Here is a 19593-nt window from a genome sequence, read left to right as displayed (position 1 = left end):
TGGATACGCGCCTGGAGGTGGTCAGTGGTTTGTGAAGCAGCGCCTGGAGTGGCTATAAAGGCCAATTCTGGAGTGACAGGCTCTTCCACAGGTGCTGCAGAGAAATTTGTTTGTCGGGGCTGTTGCACAGTTGGCTCTCCCCTTGCGCCTCTGTCTTTTTTCCTGCCAACTACAAAGTCTCTTCGACTCGCCACAATTTAGCCCTGTCTTTATGGCTGCCCGCCAGCTCTGGCAAATGCTGGCAACTGACTCCCACGACTTGTGATCAATGTCACACGATTTCATGTCGCGTTTGCAGACATCTTTATAGCGGAGACATGGACGGCCGGTGGGTCTGATACCAGTGGCGAGCTCGCTGTACAATGTGTCTTTGGGGATCCTGCCATCTTCCATGCGGCTCACATGGCCAAGCCATCTCAAGCGCCGCTGACTCAGTAGTGTGTATAAGCTGGGGGTGTTGGCCGCTTCAAGGACTTCTGTGTTGGAGATATAGTCCTGCCACCTGATGCCAAGTATTCTCCGAAGGCAGCGAAGATGGAATGAATTGAGACGTCGCTCTTGGCTGGCATACGTTGTCCAGGCCTCGCTGCCATAGAGCAAGGTACTGAGGACACAGGCCTGATACACTCGGACTTTTGTGTTCCGTGTCAGTGCGCCATTTTCCCACACTCTCTTGGCCAGTCTGCACATAGCAGTGGAAGCCTTACCCATGCGCTTGTTGATTTCTGCATCTAGAGACAGGTTACTGGTGATAGTTGAGCCTAGGTAGGTGAACTCTTGAACCACTTCCAGAGCGTGTCGCCAATATTGATGGATGGAGCATTTCTGACGTCCTGCCCCATGATGTTCGTTTTCTTGAGGCTGATGGTTGGGCCAAATTCATTGCAGGCAGCCGCAAACCTGTCGATGAGGCTCTGCAGGCATTCTTCAGTGTGAGATGTTAAAGCAGCATCGTCAGCAAAGAGGAGTTCTCTGATGAGGACTTTCCGTACTTTGGACTTCGCTCTTAGACGGGCAAGGTTAAACAACCTGCCCCCTGATCTTGTGTGGAGGAAAATTCCTTCTTCAGAGGATTTGAACGCATGTGAGAGCAGCAGGGAGAAGAAAATCCCAAAAAATGTGAGTGCGAGAACACAGCCCTGTTTCACACCACTCAGGATAGGAAAGGGGTCTGATGAGGTGCCGCCATGTTGAATTGTGCCTTTCATATTGTCATGGAATGAGGTGATGATACTTAGTAGCTTTGGTGGACATCCGATCTTTGCTAGTAGTCTGAAGAGACCACGTCTGCTGACGAGGTCAAAGGCTTTGGTGAGATCAATGAAAGCAACGTAGAGGGGCATCTGTTGTTCACGGCATTTCTCCTGTATCTGACGAAGGGAGAACAGCATGTCAACGGTCGATCTCTCTGCACGAAAGCCACACTGTGCCTCAGGGTAGACGCGCTCGGCCAGCTTCTGGAGCCTGTTCAGAGCGACTCGAGCATTACATTAACAGCAAGAGGATAACTAAGGAAAGGGTAGGGCCTATCAAAGATGTACAAGGATGCGTGGATGCAGAAGATGTGGGCAGGGTTCTTAATGAGTTTTTTGTCTCTGTCTTCACAAAGGAGAGGGTTGATGTAGACATTTTAGTTAAAGAGGAGGAGTGTGAAACATTAGAGACGATAAGCACAATGAGAGAGGAAGTACTAGAGGGTCTGACATCCTTGTAAGTGGATAAATCAGCAGGGCTGGATGGATTGTATCCCAGTGTCATGCTAGGCCCCCACCTGCCAAGAATGAGGCACATTAATTTTGTCATGAACATTGATTTTAAACTGTCACCAGAGTGAAGAAGACTTGTTAAACAGATCAGCTGTGGCTGGAAAAGACATTTGGATATTAACAAACAGTGCTTGGAAGGACAAAGCAGCCATTCCATGACATTCAACCCACAATGGACTTTTGATCACCAGACGTTGAAGGTGGGGAGCTCGCACTCCAGGTTGACTGCTAAGATGGTCAAGCCAGTTAGCCACATGACTAACCTGCTGGGCAACTTGAGTTTTTTGAATTTGTACAAACAGTTTGGGCAGAAAAGTCTGTTTGCTCCTGGACTGAGAAGATCTCTCTCCTGTCTGCTCCCATCTCTTTCTCACAAGCCTCTGAATCCACTGAAGACGCATAAACCCCAAGAGAGAAAAGTCTCCTACAGCGAACAAGGTTTAAGAATACTAAGCCCCAATGAAAAGCAAGATCTACCTACAATAAAAAACACCAAGAACCGTAACAACAACTCTCTAGATATTGCCTCAAACTTTTCCACTTTATTTTTCTTCTACTCTGTTCTGTCTCTATCTGCATGTGTGTATCGCGTGTGCATGCTAGCGTGGGCACGTCGTGTATCCGTCGGCATTAACAGAATTAGAGTTTAAGTTTAATAAATTTCAACTTTTCTTCTTTAAACCTAAGAAAGCCTGTTTGTGCCGGTTTCTTTGCCTTATAATTGGAAAGTGGTGAACAAGGATTCACCAAGGGGAAGCTAAAAACAGTGTGTTTAAAATTAAACCCTGTTACGGTAAGACCAGGTGAAGGCTGGAAGGGAACCCTAGACCCCTTTCTCACCTGGTCGTAACACCCGGGCTGTTAAAGGAAGCCAGGGAGGAAATAGCAGATGTTCTGAGGATCATCTTCAAATCCTCACTAGATACAGACAAGGTACCAGAGGATTGGAGGTCTGCAAACGTTGTACCATCGTTTAAAAACAGTGCGAGGGATAGACCAAATAATTATAGGCCGGTCAGTCTGACCTCACTGCTGGGCAAATTATTAGAATCAATTCTGAGGGACAGGATAAACTGCCACTTAGGACGGATTAATCAGCATGGATTTGTTAAGGGAAGGTCATGTCTTCCTAACTTAATTGAATTTTTGAGGAAGTAACAAGGAGGATGGATGAGGGTAGTACAATGGATGTTGTCTACATGGATTTTATTAAGGCATTTGACAAGGTCCCACATGGCAGACTGGTCCGTAAAATGAAAGCCCATGGGATACAGGGGAATGTGGCAGGTTGGATCCAGAATTGGCTCAGTGTCAGGAAACAAAGGGTAGTGGTTGACAGATGTTTTTTGCGAATGGAAAGCTGTTTCCAGTGGTGTTCCACAGGGCTCAGTGTTGGGTCCCTTGCTGTTTGTGGTATATATTAATGATTTGGACTTACACAATAAATGGGAGGATATTGAGAGGGGTAGAGGAAGTGAGAGACCTTGGAGTGCAGGTCCACAAGTCCCTGAAGTTGGCAGGACAGGTCGATAGAGTGGTGAAGAAGGCATATTGAATGCTTTCCTTTATTGGCCGAGGTATAGAATACAAAAGCAGGGGTGTAATGCTGGTTAGGCCACAGCTGGAGCACTACGTACAGTTCTGGTCACCACATTACAGGAAGGACATAATTGCCAAGGAGAAAGTGCAGAGGAGATTTAGAAGAATGTTACCATGGCTTGAAAATTGTAGCTATGAGGAAAGATTGGATCGGCTCGGGTTGTTTTCCTTAGAACAGAAGAGGCTGAGGGGTGACTTAATTGAGGTGTACAAAATTATGAGGGGCCTAGACAGAGTAGACAGGAAGGGCCTGTTTCCCCTAGCGGAGAGGTCAATTACCAGGGGGCACAGATTTAAGTGATTGGTAGAAGGATTAGAGAGGACATGAGGAAAACCTTTTTCACCCAGAGGGTGGTGGGTGTCTGGAATTCACTGCCAGGAGCGGTGGTGGAGGCAGAAACCCTCAACTCTTTTAAAAGGTACCTGGACCTGCATCTGAAGTGCTGTAACTGGCAAGGCTATGGACCAGGTGCTGGAAGGTGGGATTAGATTGGGCGGCTAGTTTGTTTTTCAGTTGGCACAGACACGATGGGCTGAATGGCCTCATTCTATAGTTCTAAGAGGTTTCATCATTGAACACATATTGATCAAACACAGCGACACTCACAGCAGTTACAAAAGGTTGAGGTCTCCTATCCCTCATGAATGGAGGAGACATGAATCATAGAATCATAGAAAGTTTAAGGCACAGAAAGAGGCCACTTGGCCCATCATGTCTGTGCCGGATGAAAAACAATCCACCTATTCTAATCCCACCTTCCAGCATTTGGTCCATAGCCCTGCAGAATATGGCACTTGAGGTGCATATCCAGACTTCTGTAGAATGAGTTGAAGGTTTCTTCCTCAACTACCTTTTCAGGCAGTGAGTTCCAGACCCCCACCACCCTCTGGATGAAAATGTTTTTCCTCATCTCCCCTTTAATTTTTCTACCAATCACTTTAAATCTATGCCTCCTCGTCACTGACCTCTCTGCTAACTTGAATAGACCAGTCATCTCCACTCTATCCAGGCCCCTCACAATTTTGTACATTTTGATCAGATCTCCCCTCAGCCTTCTCTGTTCCGAAGAGAACCCCAGCCTGTCCAATCTTTCCTCATAGCTGCATTTTTCCAGTCCTGGCAACATCCTCATAAATCTCCTCTGTACCCTCTCTAGTGCAATTACATCCTTAATTACATCCTTTCTGTAATCAGGTGACCAGAATTGCACACAGTACTCAAGTTGTGGCCTAACCAATGAGTTATACAGTTCCAGCATAACCTCCCTGCTGTTGTATTCTATACCTCAGCTAATAAAGGAAAGGATTCCATAGGCCTTCTTAACCACCTTATCGACCTGTCCTGCTACCTTCAGGGATCTGTGGACATTCACTCCAATGTCCCTCACTTCCTCTACACTTCTCAGTATTTTCCCATTAATCGTGTACTCCTTTGCCTTGTTTGACCTTCCCCAAATGCATCCCCTCACACTTCTCCAGGTTGAATTCCATTTGCCTCTTTTCTGCCCATCTGACCAGACCATCAATATCTTCCTGCAGCCTACAGCTATCCTCCTCGCTATCTACCACACGGCCAATCTTTGTGTCATCCGCAAACTTCTTGATCATGTCCTTTACATTTACGTCCAAACCATTAATATATACCACATAAAGCAGGGGACCCAGTACTGAGCCCTGCGGAACGCCACTGGAAACAGCCCTCCAGTCGCAAAAACATCCGTCAACAATTACCCTTTGTTTCCTGCCACTGAGCCAATTTTGAATCCACCTTGCTACATTTCCCTGGATCCCATGGGATTTTTTTTAACCAGTCTGCCATGTGGAACCTTGTCAAAAGCCTTGCTAAAATCCGTGTAGACCACATCAACTGTACTACCCTCATCAATCTTCCTTGTTACTTCTTCAAAAAATGTGATCAAGTTGGTCAAACAAGATCATCCCTTAACAAATCCATGCTGACTATCCTTAATTAACCTGTGCCTTTCTAAGTGACAGTTTATCCTGTCTCTCAGAACAGATTCCAATAATTTCCCCACAACTGAGGTTAGACTGACTGGCCTGTAATTATTCAGTCAATCCTTCACTCCCTTTGGTGAGAATGGGACCATCTCCTTCCAGTTTCCTGTCGATCCACGTTACAGAAACATCCACCTGAGAGAAAGGAGAGCTGGAGGCAGTGTTACATCAGTGATGTGGCAATGTGGAGAGCAGTCTCATCACAGAGGCAAAAGGTCACAGGTTCAAGACACACCCCAGAGACATCAGCACAGAATCCAGGCTGAAACTCCAGTGCAGTACTGAGGGAGTGCTGCACTGTCGTAGGGTCAGTACTGAGGGAGTGCTGCACTGTCGTAGGGTCAGTACTGAGGGAGTGCTGCACTGTCGGAGGGTCAGTACTGAGGGAGTGCCGCACTGTCGGAGGGTCAGTACTGAGGGAGTGCCGCACTGTCGTAGGGTCAGTACTGAGGGAGTGCTGCACTGTCGGAGGGTCAGTACTGAGGGAGTACCGCACTGTCGGAGGGTCAGTACTGAGGGAGTGCCGCACTGTCGGAGGTGCTGTCTTTTAGATGAGACATTAACCCGAGTTACTCTTTGCCCTCTCAGATGGATGTAAATGATCCCATGCTGCTAATTGTTGGCCAATATTTACCCCACACTCAACATCACCAAAAACAGATGATCAGGTCATTTGTCACATTTCTATTTGTGGGATCTTACTGTGCATAAATTGGCTGCCGTATTTCCTACAGTACATCGGTGTCTACATTTCAGAAGCATTTCATTGGCTGTAAAACACTGTGGGATATCCTGAAATGTGAGGTCTTTCTGCTATTGGTCAGTGTCGAGCTGTTACTGGCGCTAGAGTTTGAGTGATGGGAGATTCCTTGGTACAACTGCAGCTCTGGTACATTCATCAGTGTCAGCAGAGTAAAGCTCCCAGGATCTCAGACCATTGACTTATCAGGTTAACCAGGCAGGACATCTCACATGTCCCAACCTGTACTCACACCAGAGTCTGAGGCTACAACAACAATTTGGATTTATATAGCATCATTAACATCATAAAATATCTGTGGAGAGAGAAACAGAGTTAACGTTTCAGTGATCTAGCAGTTCAAAACTGGGCATCCATGAGGCACTGTGGGCCATCAGCAGCAGCAGAATTGTACTCAACCACAATCTGTAACCTCATGGCCCGGCATATCCCCCACTCTCCCATTACCATCAAGCCAGGAGACCAACCCTGGTTCAATGAAGAGTGCAGGAGGGCATGCCAGGAGCAGCACCAGGCACACCTCAAACTGAGGTGTCAACCTAGTGAAGCTACAACACAGGACTGCGTGCCAAACTGCGTAAGCAGCATGCGACAGACAGAGCTCAGCGATCCCATAACCAACGGATCAGATCTAAGCTCTGCAGTCCTGCCACATCCAGTCGTGAATGGTGGTGGACAATTAAACAACTAACTGGAGGAGGTGGCTCCACAAATATCCCCATCCTCAATGATGGGGGAGCCCAGCACATCAGTGCGAAAGATAAGGCTGAAGCATTTGCAACAATCTTCAGCCAGAAATGCCGAGTTGATGATCCATCTCGGCCTCCTCCTGAAGTCCCCAGCATCACAGATGCCAGACTTCAGCCAATTCGATTCACTCCGTGTGATATCAAGAAACGACTGAAGGCACTGGATACTGCAAAGGCTATGGGCCCTGACAATATTCCGTCAATAGTACTGAAGACCTGTGCTCCTGAACTTGCCGCACCCCTAGCCAAGCTGTTCCAGTACAGCTACAACACTGGCATCTACCCTGAAATTTGGAAAAAAAAAAAAATTCCAAGATATACTTTATTCATAGAAATCTGTAAAAAATACATTACCAAACCGTTTCCAACAGCACCAAGTCAAAAAATACAAACAGTGCAAAGGAGGTCAGTTTCCTTCAATACAATCATGAGTTGCCTCACAACCCTTCCATTTCATTGTCATGCCAATTACATTTTTACATTTACAGCACACAAAATTTTCCCGATACAGTTCGAGGGGTTTCCCATGGATCCAGCCCCTCAGTTCAGCTTGGTGGGGGGACCTTACACAGTGGTCTTTCCCCGTTGAGCCTTTGCTGCGGCTGCCCCAAGCTTTAGTGCGTCCCTCAGCACGTAGTCCTGGACCTTGGAATGTGCCAGTCTGCAACATTCGGTCATGGACAACTCTTTGCGCTGGAAGACCAGCAAGTTTCGGGCAGACCAAAGGGCATCTTTCACCGAATTGATCGTCCTCCAGCAGCAGTTGATGTTTGTCTCGGTGTGCGTCCCTGGGAACAGCCCGTAGAGCACAGACTCCTGTGTTACAGAGCTGCTTGGGATGACCCTCGACAAAAACCACTGCATCTCTTTCCACACCTGCTTTGCAAAGACACATTCCAGAAGGAGGTGGGCAACCGTCTCTTCCCCACCACAGCCACCGTGGGGGCATTGTGCGGAGGGGGTGAGACTTCGGGCTTGCAGGAAGGATCTGACACGGAGGGCCCTTCTCACCACCAGCCAAACTACGTCTTGGTGCTTGTTTTATTTATTTATTTATTTTTTTTAGAGATACAGCACTGAAACAGGCCCTTCGGCCCACCAAGTCTGTGCCAGCCAACAGCCACCCATTTATACCCCTACAGTAATCCCATATTCCCTACCACCTACCACCACTAGGGGCAATTTACAATGGCCAATTTACCTATCACCTACAAGTCTTTAGCTGTGGGAGGAAACCGGAACACCCGGCGGAAACCCACACAGTCACAGGGAGAACTTGCAAACTCCACACAGGCAGTACCCAGAACTGAACCCGGGTCACTGGAGCTTAGAAATCGACGGGATTGAGGGATATGGGGGGAGGTGGGTGGGATTGAGGGACATGGGGGTGAAGGTGGGTGGAATTGAGGGATATAGAGGAAGTTGGGCAGGATTGAGGGATATTTAGAGATACAGCACTGAAACAGGCCCTTTGGTCCACCGAGTCTGTGCCGACCAACAACCACCCATATTTTCAAATCCTACATTAATCCCATATTCCCAACCACATCCCTACCACCTACCTACACTAGGGGCAATTTACAATGGCCAATTTACCTATCAACCTGCAATTCTTTGGCTGTGGGAGGAAACTAGAGCACCCGGCGGAAACCCATACAGACACAGGGTGGTGGTAAATTGCCCAGGTATGTCCTGTACACAAAAAGCAGGACAAGTCCAACCCGGCCAATTACCGCCCCATCAGCCTACTCTCAATCATCAGTAAAGTAATGGAAGGTGTCATGCAGGCCACAACCTGCCAAGAATGAGGCACTCATATTTCGCCACATGAACATTAAAACTTAAAATTGTTGCTCGGAAGAAAAGAGGGCCTATCACAAGGAATTGCAAGGCCTCTCACTGGAAAGACCTTTTTTGCATACTAGCAGACAGTGTTGGAACAAAGGAACCAGTCCCTGCTTCCCCAATACACAGAAGACGTGGTCAGACCAGTTTAGTCACATGACTAACAGGCTGTTGGAATTTTTTGAATTTGAACTTGCCACAGGGTTTTAAAACTCAGAAAACTGTTTTCTCCTGGACTGAAAAGACCTCTCTCCTGTCTGCTCTCATCTCACTATCACAAGCTTCGGAAACCATTGAAGACATGTGAACCCCAAGAGAAAAAAGTCTCCAACAGTGAACAAGGTTTAAGAAGAATACTGGGCCCCAACGAAAAGCAAGATCTACCTACAAAAGGACTACAGTGAGCTCAAAGCACAGTAACAAGAAACTCTTATGATATTGCCTCAAACCTCTCCACTTTATTTTTTCTTCTGCTCTTTTCTGTCTCTATTTGCATGTGCGTATCGTGTATGCATGCTAGCGTGGGGCGTGGCGTGTATCCGTAGGCGTTAACCGAATTAGAGTTTAAGTTTTAATAAATTTCACTTTTCTTCTTTAAATCTAAGAAAGCCTGTTTGTGCTCATTCTTTGCCTTATAATTGGAAAGTGAACAAGGATTCACCAAGTGGGAGCTCAAAACACAGTGTGTTTAAAACAAAACCCTGTTACAATAAGACCAGGTGAAGTCTGAGAAAGACCCTGAGACACCTTTCTCACCTGGTCGTAACAAAGGTGTCGTCGACAGTGCTATTAAGCGGTACTTGCTTAGCAATGAGGTGCTCAGTGAAGCTCAGTTTGGGTTCCGCCAGGGCCACTCAGCTCCTGACCTCTTTACAGCCTTGGTTCAAACATGGACGAGAAAGCTGAATTCAAGAGGTGAGGTGAGAGATACTGCCCTTGACATCAAGGCAGCATTTGACCGAGTATGGTATCAAGAAGCCCTAGCAAAGCAGGAGCCAATCAAAATCAGGGGGAAAATTGTCCGCTTGTTGGAGTCATACCGTGCACAAAGGAAGATGGTTGTCGTTGTTAGAAGCCAATCATTTCAGCTCCAGGACATCACTGCAGGAGTTCCTCAGGGTAGTGTCCTCAGCCCAACCATCTTCAGCTGCTTCATCAATGACCTTCCTTCAATTATAAGGTCAGAAGTGGGGATGTTCGCTGATGATTGCACAATGTTCAGCACCATTCACGACTCCTCAGATACTGAAGCAGCCTGTATCGCAGTATGTTGAGGAACCGACTAGAGAATAAGCTATTTTAGATCCAGTTTTATGGGCTAATTAATAATCTTATTGTAAAAGAACCTTTAAGGATGAGTGACCATAATATGATAGAATTTTACATTATGTTTGAAAGTGAGGTAGTTCAATCTGAAGCCAGGATGTTAAATTTGAACAAAGGAAATTATGAAGGTATGGGGGCAAATTGGCTGAGGTGGGTTGGGAAAATACATTAAAAGGTATGACAGTGCATAGGCACTGGATAAATAAATAACTATTACATAGTTTACAGGAACTATACATTCCTTCAAGGCACAAAAACCACAAAAGTAAAGGCAGTCAACCGTAGATAACAAAGGAAGTTAAGGATTGGAGGAGATTAAAAGGCCTATAGAGTTGCCAGAAATAGTAGTAAGCCTGAGGATTTGGAGGATTTTAGAATACAGCAAAGGAGGACCAAGAAACTGATAAAGAAAGGGAGAATAGAATATGAATGTAAGTGAGCAAAAAATATAAAAACAGACTGTAAAAGCCTCTATAGGTATGTAAAAAGGAAACGTTTGGCTCAGACAAATATGGGTCCATTACAGGCAGATCAGGAGAATTTATAATGGGGAATAAAGAAATGGCAGAGAAGCTAAATGATTACTTTTTGTCTGTCTTCACTGAGGAAGATACAAGAAATCTCCCAGAATTAGAGATCCAAGGGATTAGGGGGAATGAGGAATTGAAGGAAATTAGTATTAGTAAGAAGGTTGTATTAGAGAAATTAATGGGGCTGAAGGTTGATAAGTCCCCAGGACCTGATATTCTACATCCCAGAGTGTTGAAAGAGGTAGCTATGGAGATAGTGGATGCATTGGTGATCATCTTCCAAAATTCTATAGATTCTGGAGCGGTTCCAGCAGATTGGAAGGTTGTAAATGTTACCCCACTATTTAAGAATCGAGGGAGAGAGAAAGCAGGGAATTATAGACCTGTTAGCCTTACATCAGTCATTGGGAAACTGCTAGAATCTAGTCTAATGGATGTGATAAGTGGACACTTGGATAATAATGATCTGATTGGGAATAGTCAATGTGGATTTATGAATGAGAAATGCTTTTTGATGAACCTGTTGGAGTTTTTTGAGGATGTTTCTAACAGAATTGATAAAGGGGAGTTGGTGGACGTGGTATACTTGGATTTTCAGAAGGCTTTTGATAAAGTCCCCCACAGGAGGTTGGTTAGCAAAATTAAAGCACATGGGATAGGAGGTAATATACTGGCATGGATTAAGGATTGGTTAACAGGCAGAAAGCAGAGAGTAGGAATAAACAGGTCATTCTCGCGTTAGCAGGCTGTGACTAGTGGGGTACAAAAGGGATCAGTGCTTGGGCCCCAGCTGTTCACAATATCTATCAATAATTTGGATGTGGGGACCAAATGTAATATTTCCAAGTTCGCAGATGGCACAAAACTAGGCGGGAATGTGTGTTGTGAGGAAGATGCAAAGTGGCTTCAAGGGGATTTGGACAGACTTAGTGAGTGGGCCAGAACGTGGCAGATGGAATATAATGTGGAAAAATGTGAGGTTATCCACTTTGGTAGGAGGAAAAGATGTGCAGAGTATTTCTTAAATAGTTAGAGATTAGAAAGTGTAGATGTACAAAGGAACCTGGGTGTCCTCGTCAATAAGTCACTGAAAGCTAACATGCAGGTGCAGCAAGCAATTAGGAAGACAAATGGTATGTTATCCTTTGTCACAAGAGGATTTGAGTACAGGAGTAGTGAAGTCTTGCTTCAATTGTATAGAACCTTGGTTAGACCGCACCTGGAGTACTGTGTGCAGTTTTGGTCCCCTTACCTTAGAAAGGATATTATTGCCATAGAGGGAGTGCAACGAAGATTCACCAGACTTGTTCCCGGGATGGCGGGACTGTCCTACGAAGAGAGATGGGGGAAACTGGGCCTGTATTCTCTAGAGTTTCGAAGAATGAGAGGTAATGTCATTGAAACCTACAAAATATTTAAAGGGATCGACAGGATCGATGCAGGTAAGATGTTTCCCCTGGTTGGGGAGTCTAGAACCAGGTGTCACAATTTCAAAATAAGAGGGAAGCCACTTAGGACAGAGATGCGGAGAAATTTCTTTACTCAGAGGGTTGTGAATCTTTGGAATTCTCTACCCGAGAGGGCTGTGGAAACTCAGTCATTGAGTATGTTTAAAGCAGAGATTGACAGATTTATAAATACATATGACATAAGGGGATATGAGGAAAGTGTGGGAAAAAGACATTGAAGTGGATGATCAGCCATGATAGTATTGAATGGCAGAGCAGGCTCGATGGGCTGAATGGCCTACTCCTGCTCCTATGTTCCTATGCATCCAGATGCAGCAAGACCTGGACAACATGCAGGCTTGAGCTGATAAATGGCAAGTAACATTCGTGCCACACAAGTGCCAGGCAATGACCATCTCCGACAAGAGAGAATCTAACCATCTCCCCTTGATGTTCAATGGCATTACCATCGCTGAATCCCCCACTATCAACATCCTGGAGGTTACCATTGACCAGAAACTGAACTGGACCAGCCACACAAATACCGTGGCTACAAGAGCAGGTCAGAGGCTGGGAATTCTGCGGTGAGTAACTCACCTCCTGTCTCCCCAAAGCCTGTCCATCATCTACAAGGCACAAGTCAGGAGTGTGATGGAATACTCTCCACTTGCCTGGATGGGTGCAGCTCCAACAACACTCAAGAAGCTCGACACCATCCAGGACAAAGCAGCCCATTTGATTGGCGCCCCATCTACAAATATTCACTCCCTCCACCACTGACACACAGTGGCAGCAGTGTGTACCATCTACAAGATGCACTGCAGCAATGCACCAAGGCTCCTTAGACAGCACCTTCCAAACCCACGACCTCTACCAACTAGAAGGACAAGGGCAGCAAATACATGGGAACACCACCACCTGCAAGTTCCCCTCCAAGTCACACACCATCCTGACTTGGAACTATATCGCCGTTTCTTCACTGTCGCTGGGTCAAAATCCTGGAACTCCCTTCCTAACAGCACGTGGGTGTACCTACCCCACATGGACTGCAGCGGTTCAAGAAGGCAGCTCATCACCACCTTCTCAAGGGCAATTAGGGATGGGCAATAAATGCTGGCCTGGCCAGCGACACCCACATCCCATGAATGAATTAAAAACATTGTCCTGTTCTGTGGGGATAATCACATTGGCAGAGTAGATCTATGCCATCAGGAACTTGACTCATTCCCCAGTTTACTCAGCCCATGAGATATTCCAGAGATCACCGAGCAAATACAAAACTCTCGCTCTTTCTGTCTCTGTCCTTTCTCACTCTATCTGTCTCTGCCTCTGTCTCTATATCTCTCTAGTGTCCTCTCTCTGTCTTTCTTTCTCTCTCTCTCATATCCTCTCTCTCTCTATCTATTGTCCTCTCTCCATCTCTCTCCCGTGTTCTCTCTCTCTCTATTGTCCTCTCTCTGTCTCTCTCTCTCTCTCGTGTTCTCTCTCTCTCTATTGTCCTCTCTCTGTCTCTCTCTCTCTCGTGTCCTCTCTCTCCCTCTCTGGGGTCAGCTTTCCGCTCACCGCTGGAAGCTCGATTATACTCGCTCTGCTTTACGAAGAGCATCACCACCATCTGCAGGTTTTTTTGTGGCATTACAGCCACCCAATTAACAAAACAACAACTTATATCTATATAGCGCCTTTGATGTAGGCAAACTTCCAGACATGCTTCGCAGGAGTGTAATCAGACAAAGTTGGACACTGAGCCACTAAAGGGGATATTAGGATGAGTGAGGATGTCGATTTTAAGCAGCATTTTAAAGGAGGAGAGAGAGGCAGCAATCTGGAATAAAAACAAGAAATGCTGGAAATACTCAGCAGGTCTGGCGGCATCTGTGGATGAGAGAAGCAGAGTTAGTTATATGGAGCTGTTTAGGGAGGGAATTCACTCGGGCCTAGGGAGCTAAAGCCACATCCTCACCCATCCTTGTGGAGCGATTAAAATCGTGATGCTCACACAGTGGCGCAGTGGTTAGCACCACAGTCTCACAGCTCCAGGGACCCGGGTTCGATTCTGGGTACTGCCTGTGTGGAGTTTGCAAGTTCTCCCTGTGACTACGTGGGTTTCTGCCGGGTGCTCCGGTTTCTTCCCACAGCCAAAGACTTGCAGGTGATAGGTAGATTGGCTGTTGTAAATTGCCCCTAGTGTAGGTAGGTGATAGGGAACATGGGATTACTGTAGGGTTAGCATAAATGGGTGGTTGTTGGTCGGCACAGACTCGGTGGGCCGAAGGGCCTGTTTCAGTGCTGTAGCTTAAAATAAAAATACATAGAATTTTCAACACTGAGTCCAAACTCTATGCAAGTGTTTATACTCCACATGAGCCTCCTCACACTCTAACTACCTGCTCCCATATCCTGCCACTCCTTTATGCCTCATGTGTGCATCAAACCTCCCTGTAAATGCATCAATGCTCTTTGCTTCACCCACTCTAAACTGATTCCAACTAAAAGAAACTGGTGTGTCCATGTCAGACTCCAGCCACTGGTATGCTTCCAGAAAGTTATTACAACAGAATTGGGAATGGGGTATTTTTGAATCAGCTGGATAAATTGGTGATTTTTTTTTTGGTACAGACAGGAATGGTTGGAGGGAGGCCGGGTTCAAATCCCTCAACTCAGTTTCCTAAATAACCTCAGGCAGACAGCACTGCACTTCTCCAGAGTAGCCACACGAGGGGGGTGTTGCCCAGTGCCACTCTGCAGACAGACAGACGATCCTCTCTGGATGTGATAGAAAACTGAATCACCAGCCAGTACAGGTTCCTAATGTAGATTTTATTGACTCACCCTCCCCAAGTAGCAAATGATTTACTTTCTTATCCTCAAAAGCTGTCCTGCTGCCAAAAGGAGCTGAGCAAGAGACTGTCAGAGCTTGATTTTAATCTTCAGTGCCTGGGCGCTGGTAAGAGGCAGAATCTGCGCCTGTTATGGAAAATAGAAAGGGAGAAATCTGCTCCGATACATCAATTCCCAGACCGAGAAGAGGAGAATCAACCCCTTGCTGGGTATAACACTCCTGTATATATTACATAATAACACACCGTGCGTTACTGGGTATAACACAGTATATGTTATATAATAACACACTGCATTGATGGGTATAACAGTGTATATACTGTACAGTAACACTATGTGCATTACTGGGTTTTACACTGCATATATTATGTAATTGTTATGAAAGTGCTTCAATTTTTAAAAATGTTTTGAGGACTCGTATTTTAGAATTATCAACATTGGTTCATTTGGGAAAACTGAAAAGATTCCGTGGATGTGTTCTTTTTCAAGAGTCACTGAAAGGTCTTGTTTGAAAACAAACTTTCACTGTACGTCACATGCTTAAAGCTCAATAAACCTTGATAACTTGGAGAAGATGTTTACAGAGAAGCGACATGTCAAGATTTATAGTGGTCAGGAGGTTTCGCTTTTGGGATATTGTTTTGGTTCAGTTGGGAGGTGGACTGTTTTTGAAGTCAGTTGGGTTTACAGCCTGACCGAGAAACACCCAGCTCCTCTTTCACTACGCCTTTGAAAAAACCGTGCAAATCCATTGTGTCAGAACTGAAACCCTGATGCCTCATTTCTCCTGAGATGTTCCTGGAAAGCCTGCCAGATTAATTCTTGATGCCGCTTGAAAAGAACTGCTCCAGAAAATATCCCAGTGATCCATCTACATGTACTCAGATGCCAAACTGTGTGACATTTGGGGACACAGCATATCTCAACCTGTTTCTTCAAGAATTAACAAGTATTTGGCCAAAGTATTCTTTTCTTTTTCTTTTTTTTTGTAAAAGACATCTGCAGAGAAAATTTCTTTTTTTTATACTTTAACCAGTGTGTGTGTGATGGGTATTTAAAAAGGGGATTTTCATATTTCAATCTGTGTGTTAATGCTTTGCTTCTTTACTGGATGAGTCTTGTTTTATAATAAACTGATAGTTTTGTTGTTTATTAAAGATACCTGATTGGTGTGTTTTATCCTGCGAAAAACAGTAGGGTATATGATCAACTGAATCAGTAACTGGGTAAACATTTATGTATCTGTTGTAATCTGTGACGAAGTGGACCTATAAATGACAGTGCACTCCTCTCGCTCGATCGTAACATAACACACCGTGTTACAGGGTATAACACTGTACCTATTATATAATAACAAGACGTGCGTTACTGGGTGTTAACACTATATATTATGGCTGGATTTTATTCTCCCCCAAGCATCGTGTTCCATGGTGGGGGAGGGCTGAAGATGGATCTGGATGAGGTCCACCATGGACCTCGATACCAGGAGGGCCCAGCCTGATCCTCCCAGCGGCAGCGAGGCTCTGTGGCAGCTCCCACAACCCCCCCCCCCCCCCCCCCCCCCGCCACTGGGCGACGGGACCACAATTTAAATATGCAAATGAATAAAATAAATGCATTAGCATAGACTTACCTGCAATCTTGAGGGCCCGCTGCGATCTTCGGCGTAGCAGTCGGCACTTCCGCGCCTTCAGATCCCCGTCCAGAGAAACGCGGCGCCACTCTAGTGGGGAGGGGGGAGGCGGTAAGTTTGTCTGCGGGGGGGATGGAAATGGAGTCAAATTAACATAATGGGTATAAGGTGTTTAATTCCAGATTGTTATGGAAGGATGATGCTGGAGCCGATCTTTACTCAGTTTCACATTTATTGTGCAGAGTAAAAGGATTACAAACACGTAGCTCCTCACTCAAACACTCCACCAGTCTCAGTAAATGTCTGCTTATAAGTGCTCAAGACCCCTGTTACGACCCTGTGTGAAAGGTGTCTCGGGGTCTGTTACTATCTTCACCTGGTCTTACTGTAACAGGGTTTGATTTTAAACACTCTTGTGTTTTGAGCTCCCCCTTTGTGAATCCTTGTTCACAACTTCCAGTTATAAGACCAAGAAATGAACACAAACAGGCTTTCTTTGGTTTAAAAGATTAAATTTATTAAACCCTTAAACGTAAACTCTAATACGGTTCATGCCTACGATATACTACGCGCCCACGTTAGCATGCACACGTGATATACACATGCAAAAATAGGGACAGAAAAGAGCAGAGGAAAAGATAAGTAGAACAGTTTGAGGCAATATCTTGTTACTGTTTCTCGAGCTTGCTGTAGTCCTTGATTGAAGATATGGTTTTGCGTTTTGTTGGGGCCCAGTATTAGTCTTAAACCTTGTTCAGGTAGGAAACCTTTTTTCTCCCTGAGTTTACGTGTCTTCAATGGTTTCAGTTCCCTGAGAGAGGAGCAGGTGGGAGAGGAGAAGTGTCTCAAACCAGGAGCCAGAATTGCTTTCTGATTTTGAATCCTTTGTTGGAAGTTCAAATCTCAACAGTTAGTCATGCGACTAAAACTGGTCTGACCACTTCTGTGTATTGGAGAAGCAACTGCTGGGTCCCCATTGTTTCGACATTGTCTGCTACTATGCAAATGTCCTTCCAGTCAGGGCTGGCAATCTTAAGTTTCAATGTTCATATGGCGAAATAATGTGGGCCTCGGTCTTGGCAGGTGAGGGGGGGTTTGCCTGACAGCTCCACACCCAGGGAAATGAAATGCGATTTGAAGAAAATGGCGCATTTCATTACAGAGTTTGAGAGAAACATAACATGCAGAGAGAAACCATACAATTCTCTCAGTCATTTCCATTCATTCACCAATCCTGAAGCTCATTAGAAATGGATGCCAGGGCTGAGAAAAGGCCGTTGTAAATTTGTTTATTTAATTTTGGGAGGTGGGGGGGTGGGGTTACCTCTTTAAAAATGTAACTATGCCAGCAGGGCTGAGGGCAATGTGCCTGCGCACAGGCAGCTGACATCATTGCCGGGGACAGACAGTCCGCCCACTCCACGTGATTGGGGGCGGTGGGCCGCCCCGGCTATTTAAATGAGCTGCCGCACGGGTGATTGCGGCAGCTCTTTGGCGAGGCTGCCATTTTTTTGCACTCAACACCGAAATTGGCGGCAGGATCTTAAAATCCAGCCCTATATCTCTGCAACCTCATCCCAGCGCAACAAGATCTCTGAGATCTCTGCATTCCTCCAATTCGGTATCTTGCACATCCCCAACTCCTTTTTGCAAAAATATATGTCATTCATAAAATTTGTAAAAATACTTCAGATAATTGTTTAAATTTAACATAAACATGGGTGGTAGAAGCAGAGACAATCAATGACTTCAAACAGAACTTTGAGGGACACTTGACAGAAACAGACTTTCAAGGCGAAAGGAAACGAGTGCAGGAGGAGAAAGATTCAATAGATCCAAGGAGAGCCAGCATGTACATGATAGGCCTAATGGCCTCCTTCTGTACCGTATATGACCCGATAATAACACACCACGTGTTACAGGGTTTAACACTGCATATATTATGTAATAACTCACCATGCATTATTGGGTATAACACTGCATATATTATATAATAACACACCATGCATGACTGGGTATAACACTGTATATATTATATAATAACACACCATGCATGACTGGGTATAACACTGTATATATTATATAATAACTCACCATGCATTACTGGGTATAACACTGTATATATTATATAATAACACACCATGCATTATTGGGTATAACACTGCATATATTATATAATAACAAACCATGCATTATTGGATATAACACTGTATATATTATATAATAACTCACCATGCATTACTGGGTATAACACTGTATATATTATATAATAACACACCATGCATTATTGGATATAACACTGCATATATTATATAATAACACACCATGCATTATTGGATATAACACTGCATATATTATATAATAACACACCGTGCATTACTGGGTATAACACTGTATATATTATATAATAACACACCATGCATTATTGGATATAACACTGCATATATTATATAATAACACACCATGCATTACTGGGTATAACACTGTATATATTATATAATAACACACCATGCATTATTGGATATAACACTGCATATATTATATAATAACACACCATGCATTATTGGGTATAACACTGTATATATTATATAATAACACACCATGCATGACTGGGTATAACACTGCATATATTATATAATAACACACCATGCATGACTGGGTATAACACTGCATATATTATATAATAACACACCATGCATGACTGGGTATAAAACTGTATATATTATATAATAACACACCATGCATTATTGGATATAACACTGTATATATTATATAATAACACACCATGCATTATTGGATATAACACTGCATATATTATATAATAACACACCATGCATTATTGGGTATAACACTGCAAATATTATATAATAACACACCATGCATTATTGGGTATAACACTGTATATATTATATAATAACACACGATGCATTATTGGGTGTAACACTGCATATATTATATAATAACACACCATGCATTATTGGGTATAACACTGTATATATTATATAATAACACACCATGCATGACTGGGTATAAAACTGTATATATTATATAATAACACACCACGAGTTACTGGGTTTAAC

This window comes from Heterodontus francisci, chromosome 26 (assembly GCF_036365525.1).
Source record: "Heterodontus francisci isolate sHetFra1 chromosome 26, sHetFra1.hap1, whole genome shotgun sequence".
NCBI lineage: Eukaryota > Metazoa > Chordata > Chondrichthyes > Heterodontiformes > Heterodontidae > Heterodontus > Heterodontus francisci.
Note: the sequence above shows the minus strand (reverse complement) of the source record.